This window comes from Alligator mississippiensis, chromosome 1 (assembly GCF_030867095.1).
Source record: "Alligator mississippiensis isolate rAllMis1 chromosome 1, rAllMis1, whole genome shotgun sequence".
In the NCBI taxonomy this organism is placed as follows: Eukaryota; Metazoa; Chordata; order Crocodylia; family Alligatoridae; genus Alligator; species Alligator mississippiensis.
Window position 1 is genome coordinate 86,488,048 of NC_081824.1, and position 21,624 is coordinate 86,509,671.

At 40.9% G+C, this 21,624-nt stretch overlaps 1 protein-coding gene across 1 annotated transcript in view; it reads right to left on the reverse strand.

The window, feature by feature from the left end:
• Positions 1 to 21,624, reverse strand: part of ASCC3 (activating signal cointegrator 1 complex subunit 3) — a 567,972-nt gene that overhangs the window by 36,549 nt on the left and 509,799 nt on the right. The gene's annotated exons all lie outside the window — the stretch shown is intronic.

Genomic DNA, 21,624 nt, shown 5'->3' on the forward strand with positions numbered 1-21,624 from the left:
AATACTGCACATTTTCATTTCTCAGTGTTTTGCTTCCTTTTCATATTCAAAGACACTGTGCCCTTGAAATGTTTAAAAGAAATGTTATAAATATTAAATGACCATGGATCAAATGACCGGTATCTAAATAATTATTAAAACGGCAAGATTCCTTGCCCTCCATCGAAGCTGACCTCGTGAAGGAACACCTTGACAGGCTGGATACCTTCAAGGCAGTCGGCCCTGATGGGTTACACTCAAGGGTACTCAGGGAGCTGGCGAGCATCATAGCTCAGCCCCTGGCACAGATCTTTGAGAGCTCTTGGTGCTCTGGCGAAGTGCTCGATGATTGGAAGAGGGCCAATGTTGTGCCTATCTTCAAGAAAGGGAGGAAAGTAGATCTGGCAAACTACAGGCCCATCAGCCTGACCTCTATCCTGGGGAAGGTCTTGGAAAAGATTATCAAGGAGGCCATCCTTAACAGACTAGTTGAAGGCAATATCCTGAGGGATACCCAGCATGGGTTTATTGAGGGTAGGCCTTGCTTGACCAATTTCATTTACTTTTATGACTAGGTGACTTATCACCTGGACAATGGGGAAGAGATTGACATTGTATAACTCGACTTGAAAAAGCCTTCGATCTGGTATCCCATGATCACCTCTTGGCTAAAGTAGCTAACTGCGGCTTTGACGTCACCATGATCCATTGGCTGGGGAACTGGCTCCGTGGTAGGACCCAGAGGGTGGTGGTCGATGGGAGCCAATTGTCTTGGTGTGCTGTGACCAGTGGTGTCCCACAAGGCTCTGTCCTAGGGCCTATACTATTTAACATCTTCATCAATGATGTGGACATTGGTGTCAGAAGTGGACTGGTTAAGTTTGCCAATGACACCAAACATTGGGGTAAAGCATCCACACCTGAGGATAGGAGGGTGATCCAGGTGGATCTGGATAGATTCATGAAATGGGTGGATGAGAACCTGATGGTGTTCAACACTGAAAAATGCAAGGTTCTCCACCTTGGGAGGAAAAACCTGCAGCATGCTTATAGGCTCGGTAGTGCTATGCTGGTTAGCACTACAGATGAAAGAGACTTGGGGGTCATGGTTGACCACAAGATGAACATGAGCCTTCAATGTGATGCTGTGGCTAGTAAAGCGACCAAAACACTGGCTTGCATCCATAGATGCTTCTCAAGCAAATCCCGGGACGTCATTCTCCCCTTGTACTCGGCCTTGGTGAGGTCGCAGCTGGAGTACTATGTCCAGTTTTGGGCTCCACAATTCAAAAAGGATGTGGAGAAGCTTGAGAAGGTGCAGAGGAGAGCCACGTGCATGATCAGAGGTCAGGAAAACAGACCTTATGATGAGAGGCTGAGAGCCATGGGGCTCTTCAGCCTGGAAAAGCGCAGATTCAGGGGTGATCTGGTGGCCACCTATAAGTTTATCGGGGTGCTCATCAGGATCTGGGGGAACGTCTGTTCACCAGAGCCCCCCAAAGGATGACAAGATCGAATGGTCACAAACTCCACTGTGACCAGTTCAGGCTGGACATAAGAAAGAACTTCTTCACTGTCCGAGCCCCCAAGGTTTGGAATAGACTGCTACTGGAGGCGGTTCAAGCACCCACTTTGAACGCCTTCAAGACACATTTGGATGCTTATCTTGCTGGGATCCTATGATCCCTGCTGACTTCCTGCCCCTGGGGCAGGGGGCTGGACTCGATGATCTTCCAGGGTCCCTTCCAGCCCAAATGTCTATGAAATCTATGAAACCAACATCTGGAGGAAAACCCAACTGCTTGTGCCTGAAGATGGACCCCTACCCTGGCTTTTTGCAAGAAACAAGTGTTGTAGAATGCTTTTGGAATGTGCATCTCTGTACCAACAGAAGTTCTGTGTTTTGCTTTGTAAGATTTTGGAGATGAGATCAAGACAGACTTGTCTGGTAGCCATGCCAGAGTGGGTGAATCCACCGCTCCTCCTGAGGAGTAAGAATCTAACAGTAGCAGGGCTATTACATCCTCAAAAATACAGTTTTGACCTCCTCTCTCTGCCCACCTCCATACCCCTCATGCATCAAGCTAATCTACTGTTTGGTATGGGAAGGATTTGCCCCTGAGGACCTCTTAGATGTTCAGGGAAAGATGTGATGGGATCTGATGCACGATCCACACAATCACACCTCCTGCCATGGCACACGATCAAGCATCTGGTCCAATCACGTCTTATTGCCATTGCAGGGGGTGGCCAAGATCACAAACCCAGGCTCCCCCTGTACCAGCTCCCATGGCTGCAAGCCTCATCAGCTTTTGGGGCTTGCAGTAGGAGCAGCATGTGGAAACCTGGCCCCACTGGGAGCTTTGTCAGCTGATGAGGCTTGCAGCAGGGCTAGTGCATGCAACCCTGGCCTGCTGTGCTGGGGTTCATGGGGGGGGGGGGGGGAAGAGTGTGGAATGCTGCCCCTGTTGTGAGCCTCATCAGCTGATGGGCCTCCCAGCCAGGGCAGCATGTGAAACACTGCTCCTCACTGGTTAATCACACCTTAAGTGTTACATGTAGATGGAGCCTAAATGTGAAGTAGTGTGATTAAAATAAAACACAATATGCATTATCTTTTTCACTTGTAATCAGTGCAAGTAGACATTTTTTTATCCACTGGGTCACTGAACATTTTAGCAGTCTGCAAGGCAATGCCATTAAAGAGGAGAGTGCTTTCTGAACTGTGGATCTAGCAAAGGGATTGTCAAATCAAAATATCTAGGGTTTAATGTTCCTCTTGAACAATACATTTGACTATGGACTTTAGTCTCCAATCAGACTTCCCAGAAATCCACATAAATTAGATGTTCACAAAGGTTAGTAATTTTAAATGTGATACAGGAAAAAAATGCTCTTTTGAGTATGCCTTAAGGGAACTTTAATAGCTCAATGTAACAACTGATTTATGTCCTAATTCATACTACATTTTTCAACTACTTAGAACAGCTACACAGCTTTTATCAAACAAGCAACAGCACAGTTTCTAATTACATATATGAGAAAAGAAAGCTACATTTAAACACTGTGAATGTACATATAATACTGCAAATGTAGATGGAAGATTCTTTACAATTTAAGAGCATTGAGAAATAAAATCAGTGTGTCATTACTTTATTTCATACTCTTAGAACAAATTTCAATTGAAGATTGACTAAAGACAACTGCTGCCTAATCCTTGATGTCTCTGCCAGATCTCTTGTGAAAACTGTGGTCATTTATTCTCTGAACCTAAGGTCACAATCTTTTTAAGCCCTATAGAACATTGTATGTTTGCTTCACCCTTATTTAACTCACATCTCCTTCAAAGATATTTTAAAGAATATTTACCAAGGAGATTTTTTACTTAGTTTTCCCTTGCAATTTAAAGCAGCAAACAGGAGAAGGATCAGCTGAATGGCTCCAGACCAACTGGTATTTTTGAAAACACGCTCTCACTAGATCTTCCCCAGCACAACAAGAACACTTATTTTAAACAACTTGCTTACCTAATTTCCTGTTTGTGGTCATTGACTGTAAGTAAGTGAGGTTCATTTTCTTATCTGCATCATGTAGGTAATTAAAGGAAATTGAGAATGGGTAGTGAAGCTTTTATGCAACTGGGAATGAAGCTGAATGCAGGGCACCAAGGTCAGCAGAGTCCATTATATTTTTATGTGAGAGGCCAGTATGTCTGCCCTGTCCTTGTTTGTTTAGTGTAGGCTGGACAGACTACTAACTGCAAATCTGTTTCTCTGATTTGCCCAGCTGTCCTTGAATAAAGACATCTTCCATTCCAAAATGTTAAATGACAGTGATTGACAACTCTATGATGAACTCTGCTTGTAACCCCCTGCTACTGTTTTCAGATTGCACAAGAAAAGACAGAATAAAGAAACATCCTTCATAATCACCTCAAATGGGACCTGCTGTTCACTCAATATTTTTCATTTTCATTTCCTTTTTCATTAGGAACTTCAATCTGTTCAGCAAATGCTATAGACTCAACTATCCTAAAGTGTCCTATATATTTTTATTACATTGTGTTTGAACACTATATGGGACAAAATGGATTCAGCCGCATATCCATTTCAACATCACTTGAAACAGCAGTGTTATGCCATGAAATTTCTAGTGTAAATGTTACAATTAGACTAGAAATGATTGCAATGGATTTTCCTTTTTTGCTTGTCTCTGATGTTGCGTTGAAGCAGGACTTTTATATCTTATAACACATATGATACATACCATACGTTATATGTAATATCTATGGGGAAACCATAAACTATTTGGACTGTAACCAGTAGCCAATTACAGGTTTTAACCATGTATTAAAACCGTGCATATTTCGTGGCCCCCATGACTCCCAAAACTCCAACTTGGTGGGAATGTTATGAGTTTCTAGGATTCTTCTGCAGTGCCTCCTTCTGGCTGCTAGAGATTGCAGTGGTAAAATTTTCAGGAAGTTAAGAAGCTTCCGACTCTTCTGTTTTTACTAATCTTCCTGTTGGATTTGCACAAGGTCTGAGACAAGAGGATGGTACACAAGGGAGGCTAGGAGACACAGAAATTAAAGACAGCAGCCACTGGATCTTGATATACCTTTCTCTGCTATAAAAAATGAAGACTGAAGGACTGAAATAGGTCCTTACAGAGTGTGATCACATCACCCCTTAACCTTCTCTTTTGTAAGACAAATAGATTGATCTCCTTAATTCTCAGCAGAAGTCAACATTTTCCAGTCCAGGAATCATTCTTGTGGTTCCTCTTTGAATTCTGTCTAGACTTTTCACATCTTTCTTGAACCATGCATGAGAAATGAACACAGCACTTCAGCAGTAGTTGGCACAGCTGCTAGATGCTGATACAATATCACCTCTTTACTTCTGTGTAATATTTCAGGGTACTGCACCTAGGGAGAAAGAACCAGCAGCATACCTATAGGCTGGGGAACTCCATTCCCGTCCACACAGAGACAGAAAGGGATCTTGGAGTCATTATTGATTCCAAGATGAACATGGGCCGACAGTGTGAGGACACAGTCAGTAAGGCTAACCGCACCTTGTCGTGCATCTACAGATGAATCATGAGCAGGTCCAAGGAGGTAATCCCCCCCCTCTGTGAGACATTGGTCAGGCCACAGTTGGAGTACTGTGTCCAGTTCTGGGCGCCGCACTTCAGGAGGGATGTGGACAGCATTGAGAGGGTCCAGAGGAGGACCACTCGCATGGTCAAAGGGCAGCAGGGCAGGCCCTACGAGGAGAAGCTATGGGACCTGAATCTGTTTAGCCTTCACAAGAGAAGGCTGAGGGGAGATCTCGTGGCCATCTATAAATTTACCAGGGGGGGCCAGTGGGGAATGGGAGAGGCCCTGTTTCCCCGAACACTACCAGGAGTAACTAGGAATAATGGCCACAAGTTGATCGAGAGTAGGTTCAGGCTAGACATCAGGAAGCACTATTTCACACTCAGGGTGGCTAGGATCTGGAACCAACTTCCAAGGGAAGTGGTGCTTGCTCCTACCCTGGGGGTCTTCAAAAGGAGGCTAGACAATCACCTTGCCAGGGTCATTTGATCCCAGCATCCTTTTCTGCCCATGGCAGGGGGTCGGACTTGATGATCTGCTCAGGTCCCTTTTGACCCTATCAACTAACTATTTCCCTTCTTTGTGCATCCAAACATCACTTTAGTTCTTTTGACTGCAATGATTTGCTGCAATCTCATGTTCAACTGATTACTCAATCAGGCTCCTACATCTTTATTAGGGTCACTGCTTGCTAGGAACTATGGCCTACATTTTTTGTTCTTCACAATATAGGTTTATACTTGGCTGTACTGAAAACATGTGATCCAAAATCCTATTTTGCATATTAGATGTCTAGGACTTAGTAGCTCCTTGCCCACAAAATATATATCTTGCCCCTAAAGAGAAATCCTATTCTACCAAAGGAGGCACACAGCAAACCCATTTTCTCAGTGTATAGCTTTTTTGCTTTCATTATGTTGGATGGGAGAAGTCTCACGTTGCAGTATGTCTAGGTAGGAGCAGCAATGATTTTAATATAAAGTAAAGCATATTGACCTTTTCCTCAGAAAGTGAGAGAAATTCTGGATTCCATTCAGCCAAACTGAGCTTGAAACCACTGTCTACCATTTCCCATGAAAGTTCTCTAACTACCAGCCAGGACTGAGAATATTCTCTTTTTTTCTGTTGAAGCTGGACCAGTGGGTGGTAAGACATGCCAGAGTCCTGGGACAAGAAGGACAGCAAGGAAGGAGGAGTGCAATTCTATGATTTAGGTTATTGGTTATAGCCGTGTTGGTCTAAGGACCTAGGCAGACAAAGTTCTTTGGGTAGATGTGATATCTTTTATTAAACCAATTAAATATTGTTTTTGCAAGCATTTGGGCACAAACACCCTTCTTCAGGCATAGGGAGCTGGGCATGCTTCCAGGATAAAAGGAGCCATGGGTTGTTCCCCTACTCTCTCATTGCCAAAAGAGCACCATCTCCCCCAAATTGCAGAGCCAAGCTTCATATTGCATGCTCAGCTCCAGTACTTGTATCTTTTTGCATCTTTTGAATGGGATAGACCAGGGGTCAGCAACATTTTTGGACAGTCCTGAAAACACCCATAACTTCTACTTGTAAGAGGTTGGTGGTGCCAGGGGTGGATGATGGGGGAGCCATGAAGGGCCCAATCCTTGCTGTGGCCATGTAGCCCTGGTCCCTTCTGTGCCATCCACCCAGAGGCACGTGCACCAAGCAAAATGCCTTCGAGTGCCACACTGGGGATTGCCTACTCCTGGGATAGATGAAGGATGCTCCTGGCCATGGTTAATCTACAGTCAACTTTCTTGGGCGGTTGTAAATGTGGTGACCTAGAACACAAGTCTCCCAGTTCCTGGTCACGGGCTCTAACCACAAGACTGTTGGACAAAAGATGCATGGGGATTCTTCTCTATTGAGCTACATGCATAACCTCAATTTCAAACCCTCACTCAGTATGGTTTTTCTCTCTCTAAGGAATCAGGGACTCGCACAGGATTCATGTATTCCATGGATGGAACTGGAATGCACAGGCAGGAATCTGCTGTTCATATTCAAATGTTGGCTAGAGCCACCTAGATGGCTTTGCCTGGCATCTGAACATGAGCAATAGCCCATGTCTAGTTGCCCATGAATCTTTTCAGGCCCAATTGAGGTATATTATTTAGTTAACTTAGCAATTCTGTGGCTGTTTCATGGGGTGCAATAGTATCATATTTGATGACTCCGGTGCCTAAAACCACAGCACATCTTAGAACCAGAATAGGACCTGGCTACATTGGTTTGTTTGCACCCAAATTACCAAGCAATCAAGTTTACTTCTGTAGAAGTGCCTTTTGTTCTCCAACTTCATTCTCCTAATATTTAATGATATGTTCATTTATTCTATTTTTGTAAGTCACTGATTAAATGGTAAAGTAAAGAACTGAATCCTGTAGAAATCTGCTAGAAACATACCCACTTGAAGAGGAATCCCCATTTACAATTATGCTTTGAAACCTATCAGTTTGTTTTTAATCCAGTTAAGGTAGGTCAGGTTAATTTTGTATCAACCTAGTCCTTTAATCAAAACATTGCATGTTAGCAAGTCCAAGCATATCACATCAGTACAATAATATCACCAAATCTGTAATATTAGAAAATATCTCACGTTCATTTTACAAGATCAGTTTTCCGTAAATACAGCTTGATTAGCATTAGCTTTATCATCATCTGTTAATTCTTTATTGCTAGGTTCCCATTCATATGTGCTATTATTTTATACAGGATTGATATCAAGCTGTCAGGCCTCTAATTGTTTGCTTTTGAAATAGGAAATAGTACAACATTAGTTTTCTTCCAGTCCTCTGAAACTTCCCTGGATTTCCAAGGTTTATTAAAAATTGATATTAAGCAGGCCAGTAAGCTCCTTAAGGCCTGATTCACCTGATTCAAAATCCATTGAAATCAAATTCTCAGGGAGTTCCCAACATAAAACTTAATCTTGCAAATGTTTACTACGACATCAGGCCCTGATTCTACAACTGAATGCAAATACTTGAAAAATTCTATTGAACTCAAAGGTAAATAAAATATTCAAAACTATAAGCAAGACATTTAGTAGTGTTCATGGGTTGGACTTATTTATTTTCTCACATTTTTTCTTCCACTCAAAGGAAAAATTAACAAAACTTGTTGAAATTACTGATGAAATATAGACAAACACTGCATGAAATCTGCAAAACTTAGATATTTTAAAGTAGTTATACACTCTGCCATCTACATCTAGAGATAAGGGAACATTTGTACAGTATAGGCAGAAATGGGAAAAATGGGAGCAACTAAAATAAGCTTTATGTTTTAAGTTAAGTTCAGTCATGGGAACAGTAAAATGTATGAAGTTAATGAGTTCTAGACTTTAAGTAGCTCTTGATTAATTTGTAACAATGAGGGACTAAAACAAACCAAAATTAGTTTCTCACATTCTGGGACTAAAGCTGAAGTCTTTGTTTCAGCAGTATGATGGTAACTAACTACCCTATAATTGTCAAACTACATCTGCCTTAAATCAGGGAATACAAACACTGGATATCTTATACTCTTTAAAAAATATTTTAACAAGTGTTTTGTCTATGCAAACCAAAGGGGGGAAAAACAGATCATAATAAATATTTTACCTGTATCTCCATCCTAATTCCAACACATTCATTATTACATGTCCAATTCTTAAAGCAAACTATTAGTAAAGAAGTAACCTGCTATAAAATGTGAGAAAAAAGGATAGGCAAAAATTTTTCCCTTACCCGACTAGGTGCAAATTAAACAAATCATAACTATATTAGACTAATACCAACATTATAGAAATATGCGTGGAGTCAGAAAAATCAAAACCATACACTATAAATTTAACTGATATTCAACAGAGGTTTTACATTGTTATAACATCCTGCATCCCACCTACAAAATGCTACATTGTAAAATTTGCATACAATTTAAGATTCAAAAGGTAAGCTAATACTGAATTTTTGGATAACTACACCAGGTAAAAATTCCTGTATCTTTGAATTTTGGTATCTATTAGTGAAATTACAAATGTGGTAATTTAACATCATGGTAATATTATTTGTATTACAGTAATGGGGATTATATTTAGTACAATGCTAAGTACTGTTCACACAACTGACTTTCACCCAAAGAACTTTGACTGGCATTGAGTACATATCTTACAATCTGTGTACAAAAATTTGCAAGATTAGGGTATGTGAAACAATTCATTTGAGCAGTCCCAATTCAGTCCATGGGGTTCCACTTAAATGCAAAGGGTCACATGCATAGATCCAACTACAAAATCAGGACCTGATTTAAAGAAAAGATGGAATAATCTGATTTACAAATTATAGAAGGCTGATAAGAACGAAAAACAAGAGGAAAAATAGTGAAATCATATTAGTATATAGGTAGGCAGAGCCCAACTTGATTACTGGGCTGAAGGAATAAATTATTAGTTTTAACCCTGGCCAATCTCTAATTAAAAAAAATATCCTTTTACTTTACAAAATATTTTTATTGACTTTTAAAACTCTGCTTATTTCTATCCTTTGTTTCATCTCCTATTCATTTTCTTTTTATTTAAGTTTAACATGTTATACACATACTCGTCATATGGTTTGCAGTTTATCTCCCATTTTCATTTATTGCCATTTGATAGACAGACATTGATTTTATACATATATAGATATTATTACCTATATATTTCCTATTTGCTTTAAACATTTCAGATGCTTAGAAGAACACATTTTATTAATTTACTATTCCATTTTTATAAGATACAAACTAACAAAATCAAACACTACAAGTTTTGCAAGTACAGCAAGTTCCCTGGCCATCCTTTCTTTCTCTGCCCATGATTTTCCCAAAGGCCTGGCCACTATTACATGCAAACAGTTAAGACATCAGATGCTTGTGGTCTAATTTATGTGAAGGAGGGTGGGTGGGGTTGTGGGGGGGGGGGAAGAGAGAGAGACAAGAAAGACTGTGTATGAGTAAACATTGAATAAATACTATATTTATATTTTAACTTGAATTTTTTCAAGTGAGAGCCTACTAAGATAAAACTTCAAGCTTACATAGATGGATACTGGTATGCAGTTGAAATTCAGTCAAGCAAAGATTTATGTGCAAAAAACCCCAATTATAAGCATGAGGACAAGAGCCATTTTTATAACCACTGTCAAAACTGAACACCTGAATTTTAAGGGTATCCCCAAAACTAGATTGGATCAAAGAAACTGGATAGGGAGGTCGCTACTAGCATCACTGTACTTCAAATTACATCAATTTTGCAAATCCATTAAGAAATCCTATTTTAAGGTGTTTGTTGCTAGCCCAGACTAAAGAGGAAACTTTTACAAGATATAATTTATGCTTCTAATATTTTAAATATTTTCTTAGACATAAAATGGGTCTAGGACACTATCCCAGTTAAAGGCAGTAATAAACAGACAAGGTATAAAGTGCTTTAAGGACAAGTTGCATTCACAGGCTATTCCAGCCCAAAGAAAAGCCTTCACACTACAGAGTTATGCTAGGACTGTAGGTTCTCAAGCAGACCGTAAACCTGGGACAGAGACCTTCCTCTTATTACATCTGTTTCACATCAGTAGAACTCCACTGCCTTTGAGATGCAATTCTGAAGAAGGTATAGTTCCAAAGTTGTGAGGAAGTCTGGTAGATTTATTTAAAAAAGTAAGACTTGTCTAAGGCTTTGTGGAGCTTTGGAATGATGGGTAAACTATCAAACTATTAAGTAAGCAGCTAAGGTTAGCAAAGAGGCAAGATACACTGAAAAGTAATGTGAAAATGAATTGCACAAGTATCATCTCTACCCATTTGCTGTGTGGTATTTACATATCCAGCACAAGTTTAAAAATGAGTTTCCTCAGTTGCATGCACGGATGACTGACTCATGACAGCCTATACTGATTAAGTGGCACCTCCTGGCTGAAAAGAGGGGCTATTCTTCTGTTGCTGCACTCTGGCATAGGGGGAAAGCAGAGAGAAGGGGCTCTTGTCACCCTTTCCATGTCTGCTGTTAGGTAGGAAGGGGATTTATGGAAGCCACTACATTATGTACCACAGCTGTGACTAGCCTTGGACACTGCAGGCCTGTGCAAATAGGGAAGTACTCGATTTGGATTTGGCCAATTTGGAGGACAGCAATTTGATTCAGTGATTTAAATCACTGTTCTCATTTGATTTGGCTGAATCGGCTTTGAAAGATATGGTGCTGATTCAGATCAGCCGGGGAGAGGCAGGCACAGCCGGGTGGCTGCAGGTTCTCCCGCAGCGCCTCCAGCTGTGCCTGCCTCTCCCTGGGTGGGGGAAGCCATGGGAGAAGTCCCCATGGCTACCCTGCCCAGCCCAGCCTCCCAGCACTTAAAAAACAAAACCAAAAAACTCGCTTTGCACTCACCAGCTGCAGCAGCGGCAATCAGGGCCTCTGGACGCTTGTGGCAGAGCACCCCCGCATGCAGCGCGGGGAAGTGGGGGGGCAGCAGGGATCACCCCCCCCACCTGGTACCTGTGTGGCAGCTGCTGCAGGGGTGCAGCATGGCTCAGCAGGGCACTGCGCACTGTCTGGAAGCTGGGACCACTGGGGCTAAGCACTGCTGGGCTCCGGGTGACTCCTGCACCCGGTGAGTGCAGGGCTGTGTTTTGTTTTGTTTTTTTTTTAAAGTGCTGGAAGGCTGGGGCTGGGCAGGGCAGCCATGGGGGCTTCTTCCGTGGCACCCCGCACCCGGGAAGAGGCAGGCACAGCTGGAGGAGCCATGGGAGAACCTGCAGCTACCCAGCTGTGCCTGTCTCTCCCCGGCTGATCCAAAACTCCAAATCTTTCCTGAATTGATTCGGATGCTTCGAATCAATTTGGAGCTTTTAATGGGTCTCCCTATTTGATTTGGAGATTTGGTCCCCAAATCAGGCCAAATCTTCTCCAAATCGAAACAGGGACTGAAGCTTTGCACAGCCCTATTGGACAGGGTACAAACAGTGAAGATCCTGGCTTGACTCTTCCCACAAGGCTTGGGGATTAGAAGTGAAGATCCTCCACTTCCTCCCACTCTATTATTCATTCCAAAGGCCATTTCTCATACGTAGGGAAGGAAACAGGAACAGAGACAGTAACAGGAAGGCTCCAGAGACTGCATGGCTTGGGAAGTGTAACCCTTACCCCTGGGTTGCAAGAGGTTAAGCAGTGAGTGGTGGGGCCATTTCAAGTCTAGGAAAACCAGACCCAGAGAGCTGTGTTGAACTACAGCCCCAGACTGCTTTGCTAGCAGAAGCTGAAATGGGAAAGAGGAGCTGCAAAGAGGGAGCCATTTGCCCAGAGCCATGTAGCTAGGGGTCCACCTAGGGTGGCTGGCCAATTTTGCAGGCAGATGCCAGGGTTGGCTGCCACTTTCATGGGCTGAGCATACCTCTGATTGGCCAAGGGACCTTAGCAGTCCTGCCCTCCATGCAGATTGCCACATGGCCCGAATCTGTGGCTTAAGAATTACTCTTAATAAGTCTGGGGAAGCCATTAATCCACACATTATTAAGCATGGATTAATGGCTTCCCCGGGATTATTCAGGGTAATTAAACTGTATGTTTGGGCTATCCCCAAGCAGAGGACTCACTGCAAAAAACCCCCTACTGGCAAGCAGAGAAAAGGCTGGGAAGCCCTGCAGCCTTGGAGCATGGGGGAGGGGGAAGGCAGAGCAGGTGGGGGGGGGGGCAAGGAGGCAGGGAAGAGAAGGGGAGCTGCTCATAGCAGGTGGTGTGGAGGCTGCAGGCAGCTGCACCATGGTCCTGGGCTGGCTATAGCAGGCAGCCGGGAGGATGCACTGTGGTCCATAGAGCCCCAGCATGGCTACATGCATACAACAACCTGGGGTTGGGCTCCATGCCCCTGTCCTCTGCCCCTCAGTGCTGCCTCCTGGCTGCCTGCTACAACCAGCCTGGGACCACGATGCAACTGCCTGCAGCCTCTATGCCTTCTGCTACAGGCAGTCCCGTCCTCTCCTCCCTGCTACTTCTGCCTTCCCTATTCCCTTTCTCCCTCCTTTCCCATGCTCCAAGATTTCAGGGCACTTTTCTCTGCTTGCCAGTAAGTTGTTGGTTTTGGTTTTTTTTTTTGTAATGAGCCTGCTAAAAGTCACAGACCCTGCTGTTTTTCATGGAGCCCGCCTGATTTCACATTTTCCATGAAAATCGGGCAATCACAAATTCGGTAGGTCCCTAAGTATAGCTGGAAGAGGGATCAACTGAGGAGATCCCAGTAGAGAGACAATCTGACTGCTGCAACAGAGAAGAGTTGATGAGTTGCACTAAAAGGCTGCAGAAGTTAATGTAGTCAGTGCAACTGTGGAGCAGCGGAAGTCCTCGTGTTGTCTAGCTGTGCACAAGGTGAAGAGTCTCACCCTGAAGGGTCCTTGTGAGACTGTTGCAGTGTGTGTGTGTGTGTGGGGGGGGGGGGGGGGTTAAGTTGTACTGTTGAGAGGGGTAATTTTGTAATCAGGTTTCCATGCTGGGTTACAGCTTGCTGTTTGGATGTTTGTGTGTGTAAATAATTCAAACTTGTTGTACCCTCTCATTAAACTGAAATACTCTTGGGGAAACTGAGTCACCACCGCCACATACCTGCATCCCCTGGCAATCCAGGGGTGGGAGGGCACAGAAGGAATAACTGATTTCTAGGGAAGTGAGAGAAGGAGTATGGAGGGAGAGATGAGAAATGAGAGGAAAGCTAATAAGAGTAACAGGGAAATAATATGGAGAAGAGGAACTGGAGGGGGAGGAGAGAAAAAACAGGGAATGATAGAGTTGGGGAAGGATTGAGAAAAGAGAGACGGCGAACAATGGTGAGTGGACTGAATTGAAATGAGTGAAAATCGGAGAAAATGAATGGGAATGAAAGAGCAACAAAACCAAAAATGAGTAAGAGGGATGATGGACTGTACTCTACAATGGTGTAGTTCTCAGCATCAAAATAATTAGATAAAACTGGTATCTTTAAAAATATGAATACCTATGTGAACTCCTGTAGATAGGGGACTGGTAACTGAGCTTGATCAATGAGAACTCAGTTGTTGAAATCAACCGGACCAGAATTGCGCCCCAAATGTATAACAAATGCTTTTTAACTAAGTGGCAATAACAACCTTTTAAAAGGAGTTATGCATTATAGCTATATGCTATGAAGGCCAGTACAGGAACGATCCATTTCTACCCTTATATTTGCTCATTTGTAATCTCTCAAAAAATTCCTATTTTTAATCCTCCTTTCTTAAAAATCTGACAAATATCAATGCAGCTGGTATCAAGTAAACTTAACAAGCAGGACAGACATTCCTGAGAGTTGGTTTACAATACCAATTGAGTGTAGTTTTAGCACTTGGGTACCTCAAAAATGGTTTTGTTTTAAATTTGTCATGCACTTATTATTTGTTGAGCATTGTCAGTGTATAGGGTACTTCACAGTACCCCAAAGGAGTTTACATCCAAGCTGGTCATACAATACAGTGTCGACACATAATACAATGGATTAGTAGGGTCAGGAAGGTCATGCTTGAAAGAAGTACAGAATTTCCTATTTTAGAAAAGTCCTCAAAGAGTCTGTCCTAAGGATGGATTTATATAAAGAGACAATGATTGCTTGTTGCAGGAGATGGAGACTAGGCCAAGCATAGGTACAGCACTGCAGGGGGTATGAAGAAAACAAAATAAGGATAGTTAGGGCACTACGCTGGGGGCTGGAGAAATCTGGATTCAGTGCCTTATTTACATAAAGACTTCCTGTGTGACCCTAGGAACATCACTTAGTCTTATTCTTGCCTCAATTTCTCATCAATAAAATGGAGACAATAGTTTTGTTTACCTCAGAGAAGTGTTGTTAAATTAAATACATCAATGACTATGAAATGTGGGTATTCTAATAATAGTATCTTAAATATACAATACTCAGAGTGGATTGAGTGAGAGGGGATGCAGAAGGACATGAAAAGAGACCTGTTGACGGTATTTGAGTTATGCCAGGTCCTGAAGCTGAGTATAACAAGTATGAACTAGATACAAACTGTGAGTGGAAGCTAGTGAGAGGACTGAAATGCAGGACTAGCATAATCTGAGCAAAAGGAAAGAAATAGTTTATACCACAGCACTGGGTGTGGTTGAAGCCAAATGGCCTGGGAGGACATGGTTTAAGTTGTTGAGTTAGGAGAAGACAATGACTTTTGGCAATACAAATGGAAAAGAAGAGAGATATTTTAATGGTGTTATAAAGGAGATTATAAAAGACAGCTGTTTAGTAAAATTTTAAAATATCTGGTATGAAATAAAGTTACCATGAATCATTGTGTATTGTGTAAATGCAGTACTGTTAGTTTCTTTAATGTTTTAAACACATAATAGGTACAGGTGTCTATTTTAAAATGTGCCCAGACAAATTTACATGTGGAAGACTGGTAAAGGCCGAGAAGAGTTTAAGACAAAACTCTGATACCACAAGCAAGTTGCACTCACTTTATGAGCATGGATTTTTTAAAGAGTCAATTTTGCTCAGTACCCTTCTTCTGAACAAATGCCTTCTCTTGATTTTTGCTATTTGCCACCTGAATAGTGGTTTACACGTTTTGCAGCTAAGGATTTATGATAAAGAATATAAAACTTGAGGAGTCAAAGTAAATTGCAATAAAAAGGCAACAGCTGAATGTTTGGGGGTTTGAAGTGCCACAGAATTCAATAAGCATTAAGTACGTAGTTGAAAAGAACACATACTGATAGTCAGAGAACCATCAGATCTGTGTTCTTATGCTTCTTACTTAAATGAATTGGACTGGAGAAATTGCACATTGTACAATTATAAATCTCATAAAAAACAATATAGGAAGTACAAGTTAAGCCAGTGAAACAGTTCAGTGATTGCTTAAACCCTCTTGAAGGGTTTAGATTTCACAAATTCACCTCTTACTTAAACACCCAAGCTACAAACTACTAATGACATTTCTGATGACCAAAGGTCAGGAGTCTGAAAGACCTTTGCCACTGTGCACAAAGCAATAGGAGGTCAGCTACTTTAGCTACAATAGTTGGGAATGTCCCAAAGGCTTACAGTACTTCTACAATGTTACGATAAATTACAGACATTTACTCCAGCAAGGAGATGTCAAGAAAAAAGTGCTAACACACTAGAAAGACCATAATATGAAAATCAATATCTGAAAAAGGTATGTTTAGCACATACTAGCCATCTTTGCAGTAACACCTTGAGTTAAAACAGAGCATTTTTCTCAAGCTCTCACAGCACATTCCAAACATTAAGTTTCATAGTATCAGAGAGATTCTGCAGGAGGTAGTATAACTACTTGCTAAAAACAATTACCATTTTTTAGAAACATTTTGTCATGGCATTTGCATATTGGTACAATATTAAAATGAAGTATGAACTATTAATATTTCAGTTAGTCTTCATTTACTGTCTATAATGCCTTATCTTTCTCATGAAAATTTTGGAATGATCACTGCATGAAGAAAGGGGAAAAGATAATTCAATACTACTTCTTTAGTAAGTCTTTGGGAAATAAATTTTCCCTAACATACCTCTGTTAATGACAGTGGAAAAATAGTAAAATCATTCCTCACACATGGGTCAACTGCATTGTTAAAGGAAATACATTGGAGAACAAGCTTTAGCTCATCTAACTAGATAGGGCAGGATATAAATCCTGCTGCTATTACTATGACTAGTTTGCCTTTATTCTATCAAGGAGTACTGTTGTGTAAAAAAATAACAAATGAGGCTTCAGAGTTACATTCTGAGTGTCCTTCAAGCAGACATGATACTGAACAAAAACTAGGTCTTCTATATAGGACTCATATTGTGCACAGGTTACATTAGTGACCTAGCAATACAAGAATTTGGCTGACCATGTTACAGAAGCACTTGTAAGTAAAGGTAAATATTATTAATGAAAGGATCATTGTTGCTTTTTATTTTTACAGCACCCCAAGATGTGCCAGACATTTTCAAGAGCAACAGAAATGTACAATTCAATTTCACATGTGCTGCCATAAATGATGATCACAAACAGCATGGAAGGAATGGTGCAAGAGAAGAAAAAGGAAGCCGCCTACAGTGAAAAACAGATATATTTCTGTTGCTCATCTTTCCTGAGGTCTTGACTAAAACTAGAATGTTTAACTGCATTCCAATAGGTTGCACTGCACAAAATGACATGCCATAAATTGAGTGCATCCACGTTAGGCACCCACAATTAACGTTTACCATGTGTCTACGTAAGTGCAATTTAAATAGATTAGAGCATGGGATGTCATCTCTGACGCCCATAGTTTTTTCCTGAATCTCCATATTACCCCTTTCATTTTTTTTTAGTGCCAAAACTGCATGTCTTTTTTAAACAGGCTGTAGTTCAACCTCAAGTTTTTAAGTTCCTTTATGATGGTCAACAAGATTATCAGGAAGCACTTATAATGGTTACAACTAAAACAAAATTAAAGGTAAAACACTAGGAGCAAACACCTGAGATTGATACAATATCTATGTATCTTCTTAATTATATTCACTAAGATCATGATGAATATAAAATTGAAGAGAAAACACAACATGCTGTAAATGGATAGCTACCTGTGACAAAGTTAACCTTTCTCAAATATCCATGCAGACATTAGTTAACCTCCAAAACCTGTCAGGAAGCAAGCATTTATATTGTTGTACAGCTGTATTTTTATTTGTGGCACTCTAAAAATGCTGATGTAAGAGAAGGGAACTTTTTAATTGCAAAGTATCATATTTGTCACTGCAAACCCTGCACATGTGAAAAGCTGAGATTTTCTAAATCTGGACACTCAATTTCCATTACTTTCCAGAAGAAAGTGTGAATCTGGCAATGGTGGATAGCTTAAGAGGTGTTACAATCACTTTGTTTATGGGAGACCCCATGCTTTCTCTTCTTGTAACACAGGACTATAGTTTGAAAACATAAAACCACAGATATAAGCAGCATATTTATAAGGCCTTCAGTACATTTAATTGACTGTGCAATTAATAAAATCTCTCTGGGTGCACACACAAGTCTGACTGAGAGAAATAAATCTATAGCATAGTTACTTTAGTTCCATTTGGACATTAGTCCACATTTAGAAGCTGAGTTTGGCCCAGTTACGGCTGAGCTGCAGATTGCGAGGTTAATATTAATAAAAATCATAACAGTAGAATATTCTGAGCAGCTGTCTCCAGGAAAGTGATCAATCATTTTCCATCTTAGGCTTTGCTTCTGCATTGCAGACCCCAGGGCCAGTGTAGAATCCTACTAGAGTGAATGGACCTTCACAAAGGCACTAGCAGATCTCAATGTAGGACAGGCCTTACACACAGTACATGCGTATGTTAATCAGTAAAAACTCTGGGTTTGTTGAAAAATGGATTTCATAGCTACTGACCTGTGGCAGCTTTCCAGCTGAGAAGCCACAGCTGCACACACTGCTGCATTTTTGTACAGGATTAAACCCTGGATCTAGAAGACTATGTGATCAGACACAAGAAGGAATAAAAAGTTTGGAAGCATGAATACCTGTCATCGTGTGGTAAAATGACTAGCAGCCTCCGTTCAAGAGACTCTGAGCCTGAAATAACAGAAGGATGTGAATTGGCAGAAATATACAGGAAACTTGGAAGATATCTATTTCCCCAATGTCTGTTTAGCAAGCCAGTGCTACTGGTTTCATTTCCAGGAGCACAAAATTGAAACAAACATAAAAATGTAATATAATAAGGAACACAACAAAAACTCTAAGAAGTGACAGCTACTGCCAGCAAATTTAATATGGGGAAGATCCGCTACTGTTAAAAGCTGACTATCTCCACCAATTTCAATGAATGTATGTGGCTTAACACCAACTGAAGATCTTGTCCAACATTTTGAAGAACTCATAAGATGCACCTAATGTCGAGACAGGAGAAACTATCTGTAGTGGATAACTGTCAAGAAGAATAAATAAAAGGAATACATATTTTAAGTCTCTTGTATGTAGACAATAAATGCTCAAGGTCTAGCATGCTTTGATTTGGGATGTTCATTGGCACTTCTGAATCAACAGTGAAACGAGTTCACGAGAAAAATTAAAAAAACCCATTACCATTAAACCAGTACCATTAAAAAAAACCTTCCATGTTCCACAACACTTCCTTCTTGGAATGCAAAGTACCATAAGAAACAGCAGCAAGCTTGCAAACAATTATTTTTTTCAGTGATACACTTTATAGACAAATGTATAAAAATATTACAATTTTAGTATTTTCATTCAGGTTGCAAAATCCAGCTTGTCTCAATGTGTAAATAAATGTAAGAAAAAGAGAGAGAGAGAAATTTAAACTGGAAGGGCATCATCTGCCAAACAGATAAGGAAATATAACTGAGTATTAAAAGAGTTGCAAATATTTTGGCTCTGGTGTAAAGTTTCAAGAACTTCTATTAAAAGACAAAGAAAATAGAGATTTTCAGTACCAGATGTCTGGGAAGATCCCATTTGGATTTGAGCTACTTAAATTTGCAATCATGTATTTATACATCTAACAGAGCTTCTGTTTCCCCTAGAATCTGAAAATTAACTAGCTTTGTAGCATCTTCCTTGATCTGCCACCCGTGCCCTGAGGATTAGAGACTCCACCTGAGCTTGTTTTACAAGCATAACAGAAAAAATTAATCTCTGCTGGCAGCGATCCCACTGGGATACTGATGAATAATGATATCCCTCTCTCGCTGCCCTCTCAGTCCACTAGAAAAGCCACTCTAACCCAGCAACGTGGAAACCGCTGAAACCATTCCAGCTGTGGATTAGCAGGCAGTCAAGCATCCATCTGTTCCGTGTGAATCAAGAGAAAGCAAACATGCATTCTTACAGCTAACATAGTATTCACAATTAACATCTTATAAGACCACATATAGTAAATATTACGACAATAATATACAAAAGAAAAAATTAATTCATCATCTAAACCTCCATACTGTTTATAATTTCTTAGCACTTTAAACAATGACAAAACAGAGTTTGAATTTCATGTTGGCAACAAATAGCTAATTGTAAATTCAGCGATTTCTGACATTTAAGATGAAATTTCCCAGGACTTTGTGCCTCAGTTACACCTGCAAATTCACCTGCTGCATCTGTACCTACATACATATATTATATAAATACAAACAAGTACAAATGCCTGCCCTCACCTCAAGAGGAAAAAGGGTTCTGACAGACTTGTTGGAAGGAATCCAGTTGTCCCCCAACCTTCAAAGGAAGAGTCAGGCTTTCTAGGATATTTTCTCTCTTCTGAAAGTTCATAGGTTTGAATCCCATCTCTCTCCACTGGTCTACATTTTTCCTAGTAGAAAGGTGTATCAGTTGTTTAACCAGGGAAGTAGTGGGGTCCAAGCAGAGAACCAACTGGTGCTAGCCTTAGCCACAACTCAGGCCCAGTAGTGTAACTTAGGTGTGGGGACTGGCAGCAGGCTCTACGCATAGGACTGCCTTGGGCTTCCTAAGTTGGCTGATGACTGAGCAGTCCAATTAGACAAGGATTTGGTTTGGCTTAGTTGTGCCCATGGAGTGGCCTCAGAAGCTAGCAGGATTCACACTGCAGCAGTGTCATCTACTGTAATAGCAGCTGGTGTACTCTTTCCTGCCTCAAGTAAATCTGATGTGCTTCCTGATGTTAGTCCTTCTACTCTGCCACCCCTAAGGGGACAAAAACAAGGGGACAGGCACAATACGCCTGTTTCCTCCAGAGCAAATGGAATCTTCTTTGGCAGCTGGCACTGTCTGCCAGGATGAACAGGGAAGTCATCTGCTGCCTTTCCAGTAATTTTCATGAACACACATACTGCATACAAAATTTTTAGTCAAGTGCAAAGTTGCATACAATTTTACTCATGGCAATATTGATACTTAGTTGTGAAAATCTGATCTAGTTTGTTAGCTTTTTTTATGGAGAAGGCAAAGTCATCAATGTCTGCTCTCTTCCCATCTCCTTTCTCCAATGTCATAAGCCAAATGATTTTCAGTTCCTTAGAACAGGAACTTGCTATTACATGAGATGGTCTGTGTGGTGACCTATGGGTTTTTCATACTATTTCTATGTATCAGCTTCCAAATTTCAATTGTTTCCTTTCTGGAACACTTACAGCCTACTGACTGGGCAGTTTGTACTTTTTGCACTGATCTAAGTGGAGGTCAAAACACACTGGGGTCCCACATATGGCAACACATGTCTAACAGAGAAAACATTCTTTACTTCTCTATTCACATTCATCTAGTAAAAGATTTTTTGGATTTGCTAGCACATTCTGTTTAAACCAGTAAGGTGATATGTCTGCAAGGAGATTTAGAAACTGTATCTACTCAAGTGAGGCAACTGGTCTGACTGAGAATGCAAGATTTATTTATACCACCAGTGCTTATTAGGGCATTAAAATATATCAGGCTGTGAAATTAAAAAAAAAATTACTTCAACTTAGACATAAGAGAGTGCACATTTGGAGTGGCTGGAATG